Below are 5,989 nucleotides of genomic sequence, written 5' to 3' on the forward strand. Positions count from 1 at the left end.
CCCCCCCCAAATTTAAGGGGCCTCATTTTTTAATAATAATTGGTTATAAATTATTATTTTTTAACAAATATTGAATACCATTTGTAGAAAAAGTAAACATTTCATGAAAAATGAAGGAAATTATTAGAAGAAATTTGACATATTTTGAGTACTATAACTCAAGAAAAATAATTTAAAATAAGTGATTATATTATCAGATGAGAACTAGAAGAAATCAATTATATAAAAGTTACGAACATTTAATTTTTAGGCCCCATTTAATGTTTGCTTTAGGCCACTTATACGCTTAAGTCGCTCCTGACAAAAATAATTGGGTTAATTTAATCCACACTAAATTTGGATCAAGTCCTGAACTTATTTGGATTGATAATTAATTTGGACTTAGACAAATAAACTAAGTCTCATTTTTTTAAATTTCAAGCCCAAGATCCATTTCAATTTACGGCCCAAACGTTAACTGTGTCACGTATTCAATGACGTGACAATTCAGCCAAGTTCAAAGCCAATAAAATGATGTCATGTGTTCAAATAATGTGGCAACTCTCAGTCAAAACAAGAGTGAATCAAAAGTTGCCAAGTGTTCAAAATAACGTGTCTTGGCCGCTTACAAGAAATTTTTTTAATTATATATATAGAGTTACACCCATGATAAAACTGCATTGCTTCTTTAGAAAAAGAATGAAATAGAGCACTCAAAACTTGAGTTATCTTTCCAACTCTCTCAGTTTAAGATTCTATCATTCCTTCTTGTTTACAATTTGATAACATTTTCCCTCAATGTATATTGCATCAGTCTCTTCTTACAAAAAAAGTTTAGTCTCCTAATTATTAATTTCTAAGAGATCTACCTATATATGGTTACTTTCATATATTTTCCTGTCGATAAATGATAAAGGCGGTGATTGTTATGGATCCAAAAAGACAGGTAATTCTAGTTTTTCTAAAGATCTAGTCAATTCATTTTCTGTATAAGTGTAAAATAATTGCAAGTACAAGCTAAGTTGTTCGGACTCCAATGCTGGCAGATCAAGATGTCGGATCCAACATAATCGAAATTTAAAGATTTGGAGGTACAGATCCAAGTACGGAGTCTAGTGAGGGTGTTCTAGCACGGATGCAGGTAACGGTGGTGATTGTTATGGATTCAACATGACATGTAAGTCTAGCCTTTCCATATGGATCTAGCGATTTATTTTTAAAAACGTTATAACTTATAAATAGTTGACAGATACAAGCTAAGTTGCTCGGACTCTAGTGCAGGTGTTTGATACAGATGCAGATGTAGAGATCAGATCCTTAATGACCTAAATTTTAAGATTTGGGTGTATGAATCCAGGTAGGAACTCTGGTGTGGGTATCCAAGTATGGATACACGTACGGGTGATGATTGTTATGGATCCAGATAGACAGGTAAGTCTAGCCTTTCCATAATTCTAGTTTATTCATTTTCAGTAGAGGTTGTGAATAATTTAAAAATACAAACTAAGTTGCTCGTACTCCAGTGCAAGTACGGATCTAGAGATCGGATCCAGGGACAACTGTCCTCAGAACAGGGGATCCACTTGAACTATGATTTCCAGGGCTATGACCTGCCTTGGGTGTAGTACCCATATAGATGAAATCATGATATAATTTGACTGAATCTATTTTGGTTTGAGTCAGAGAGATTTTTGGTTGAGAATGGTCGCAGCAGCAGCATCTGCAGGTGGGAAGATGTCATCTTAGGTTAAGTCGGTGTCCAGATCAAGATCGAGGTAGTCGGGCGATGGAGGATGTGAATTCTCCATCATACCAGTGAAACTTTCAGGTGACATCGCCTGAAATGTTCACTCGTAAGATGTCAAATTTACATCCTCCATCGTTGGACGATCTCGATCTTGATCTGGATACCAACTTAACCTCAGATGACATTTTACCACTTGCAGATGTTGATGCAGCCACCATTCTCAACCCAAAATCTCTCGGTGTTTCAAAACAGAGTCAGATTGACCCAAATGGATTTGGTCAATCCGGGAGTCGGTACACATACAAACATGATAAGTATATATACAAATTCTATATTTATACACTTAGGAATTTTTCAAAATTCTGTATATTTCACTTATCAGTATACAAACAAAATGATTTATTATGATTCTTTTTAGAATCGTTTACAAACAATAGGGTTAACATATACAAATTCTAGATTAATATAATCGAGAACCAAGTTATATACATTTCAGAGTTAACAAAATTTCAAGAAACTACAGTCAAAAATTGATGACTATAAATTAAAGAACATATATATATATATATATATATATATATATACAATTCACCTTTCCTCACTCTTTCCCCCCCTCTCCCTCTCGCCTCTCTCCTCTCTCTCCCAGTCTCGCTCGCCTCTCTCCTCCATATATTATATAGCTGTGAATTGTAATTATCAAACTATAGTTATGGAGAGTAATTAAACTATTTTTAAGTGGCTATATGATAAGATTTCCCTTTGTTATTTCATACAATTTTTCCTTTTCTAAATAGAGGTTTTGGGCCCATAATCATTTTCCCTTCTAAATAGAGATTTAGAAAATGGGCTAAACACGTGACTGGGCTTAAAAGTAGCAAATGGGCTGTTTGGCTCGAATGACAAGTCTTAATGGGCCAAGATAATAAATGGGTCAAGACCCAATCCAATTTTTTTGAAAAATTACTTAACAACACAATCTTTCTCGAAAAAACTACATAATATGACAAACTTCAATATATATTTAAATATTATAGCTATAGTTTAATTTTTTTATGTTATATGACTATAACTATACACTAAATAGCAAATTTAATTGTATATCAATAATCAATTTTTTTTATGTTGAATATAAAGAAATAATAAATAGGAAAATTATTATTAAACTCATAATTAATTATGTATTCATACCTTCTCTTTCATCAATATCCTTATATTACAATTTTTTTTTGTATTTCCCTCCCATTCCTTCCAATTCAAGATCCTTTTGTATGATTGTAAGAGTGATTTTTGTGGTTCAATTCATTATACTTATATTTGTGGTTCAATCAAATGTCAAATGTTTATATCTAATGATACTTATATACATAGATAATTGTATTGTAATACTAATAAAATGGTGATTTGTGAATACAAATATATTTGTATACATAAGTAATTTATCCAATTTGATTAGGCAATACAAGTATAGTTGGATACATCAATATTATATTTTTATAAATAAATACCTAAGTTAACGTCAAGCCTCAAGTATTATAGAAAACTTCACAAAAATAGATCGACGTTTTGTAGGTTTTTTTAAATTTTTATATAGTCGAATACTTACACACTTTGATACATACACATTCTATTGTTTTTTCATTTTCTTATTCAATAATATTGTATTCATATAGTATATTGGTATATTCATTTTTTTGGTTAAGAATAGTGTATCTATTTTTCAAATTGTTGTATTCATATGCTAAAATTGTACTACTTTACCTTGTTTGATGTATTAATACATTAAATTTATATAAATACTTGTATCCTTGATATATTAATAATTTAAGTTTTATAAATAGAAACACCAATTTGAATTTAAAGTATTCATATGCTAATTGTACAAGTGATATAATTTCCTTATTTATTTATTGTAATTACAACTGTATTAGTTATAAACAATAAAAAATAAAAAGCAAATGCAAAAATACAACGAGAAAAGACATGAATAAACTTTTATATTCAAAAATTTATGAATACCATTATGATTAGTATTTAGTGAATATATTGTATTTAGGAATATAAATATAACCTTTTGTATTATATGAATCAATCATATTTGCATACAATATGTAATTATTAGTTGGTAATTTAATAATGAAAATTTTGATTATTTAGGAACATAATAAATGGTTAGTACTTGGTAGTTATGGTAACATATCATACCTTATTTAGTGCATTGTATAAATAATAATAATAATAACAATAAAATAAAATAAAATTTAATACAAACATGCAGCTAGAAATGGACATAAAATGTAGTCATTTCTAGTAAATAACATATTTATAGCTATTGAACTTTAATAATCATATAAATGTAGTCATTTTTGTAACTTGCTCTTCTTTCTTTCCATAATTTCTAAAATTCCCTAACTTTTCAAAATATTTCAAAAATTCCTTTTTTCTTCTTTTTCTCTCATTTTCAGATAAATTATTCACATCCCATCAATCCAATGATTTTTTTCCTATTTTTACGCCTAAAATCACTCTCATATATCAACAGTTACATCAATCACTCAATTTTTTAATTTCAAATCTATTCTCTCTCAAGTTCATCAATTTCAAGTTCCTAAAGAGATAGAACTATTTTTTCTTCAATTTTTTATTTTCACTTCTTCAGATTTCGTTTTTTTATTAAAAAATTATTGGTTTATTTATAATTTTCTTGTACATAGAATTTTGTTCCCTCTTTTTAGTATGGTACCTTGTGTATTTGATTTTGATGATGAAAAATTTCATGAAAATAGATTTAATCAATTCCTTACAATTCCGATGATGATGATTGAGTTGAAAATAAATCCAAGAGGTTGTAGGATCCATTAACAATGGCGAATCATAATTTTAGAAGACGAAATCGAAGAAAAATGAAACTTCATCTTTTAAAGCAAATGTTGAAGAACTTCATCCCTAGTGAGTTATTTAAAAAAAAATAGATATGTTGACAACAATGATACATTATCATATTATATTGTACCTTGCTTTAAGTCTTACGAAATTATATATAAAATCGTAATTTTGATTCTTTTTATTTTTCGATATATTGTCACTAATCTATCAAACTATATAGTAGAAATTATTTTGATGAGATATTGCAGAATAGTATATCATATTATAAAATAGCTTCACCACGATACCTAAATAACATATAATGAATATATGATGTTTCATTTAGTATCATAAACAAATATCATCACGTGGTATTGAGTATCAGTTACTATTATTATCATTACGTATCAACTAAACAATAAGATTTTTTTGTAGTTGCTATATCATGTAATTAACTTTTTGTACAAATTGAATTTATTGTTATAATGTATCTGCAGGATATTTATAGTGATGGTTGAATGTTTGTAGTTGCCTTTGTTGAATTTTTTAGTGATGAAGTCAACATCCATCTAATGGTTTCTGAGCTGACTACCTTCGCACAAGATATGCAACACTATTATAGAAGTATGATCTCGACAAGATCAAGGCGGGATATGTTAGCGATTAGCGATGATTTACTAAAGCTGAAGAGTTATTTCACTTCACAACAATAAGATGACTTGGATCATATATATTAGTGATTAAGTACCAATTCACAGACAACTTTTGATGTTTATTTTTTGTAAGACACATTAATTAATATTTTGAAGGGTTTATTATCTTTCAAGAAATATTTTCTCAAGTTTTACAGTTTATTGTAACAAAATTGTTTATTTTGAATATGATATTTGTTATTGTTAGTACCTTGTTACGTTTTGTTGATTATAAGTATTTTCTACATCATATATTATCTGATACAAAATATCAAAAATTATGTATATGATACACGATTATAAGTATTTTATATATCATATATTTTATACTTTATATTAATTGTAATATAGAGTATATTACAATTAATATATAATTGACACTATATTATTAGAAGATACAAGATTTTTCAAAACTACATTATGTATATGACACACAATTATTTTTTATATAACAAAATTTGTATGTATCACAAAACCTGATACTATATTTTTATGTGTAAACTAGGTATATAGCATTTTATATAGTAATATTCTCAAGTTATAGCATTAGAATTTGAATTTCAGTGTATAGCATTTAATATCTCAATCTATAGCATTTTATTAATAAATATAATGTTAATTATAATTTATTAAAAAGAGTTGTTATTAACAATTAATAAAAAAAAAGGGATAAACTAATAATGGATAATTAATATACCTAATTAACACA

General features: G+C 27.7%; 1 long non-coding RNA gene across 3 annotated transcripts; it reads left to right on the top strand.

Annotated features, from left to right (window-relative positions):
* The first annotated feature begins 673 nt into the window (after nt 1-673).
* On the top strand, nt 674-5,414 carry LOC114078311. 3 transcript variants are annotated; one of them, XR_003579921.1, is made up of 4 exons: nt 674-925; nt 1,026-1,156; nt 1,261-1,410; nt 5,086-5,414. It is a non-coding gene; the product is annotated as an uncharacterized LOC114078311 (long non-coding RNA). The 3 variants fall into 3 exon arrangements; XR_003579920.1 differs by lacking the exon at nt 5,086-5,414 and having other exon boundaries at nt 1,256-2,138; XR_003579919.1 differs by lacking the exon at nt 5,086-5,414 and having other exon boundaries at nt 1,261-2,138.
* The last annotated feature ends 575 nt before the right edge of the window (nt 5,415-5,989 follow it).

This window comes from Solanum pennellii, chromosome 8 (assembly GCF_001406875.1).
Source record: "Solanum pennellii chromosome 8, SPENNV200".
Taxonomy (NCBI): Eukaryota; Viridiplantae; Streptophyta; class Magnoliopsida; order Solanales; family Solanaceae; genus Solanum; species Solanum pennellii.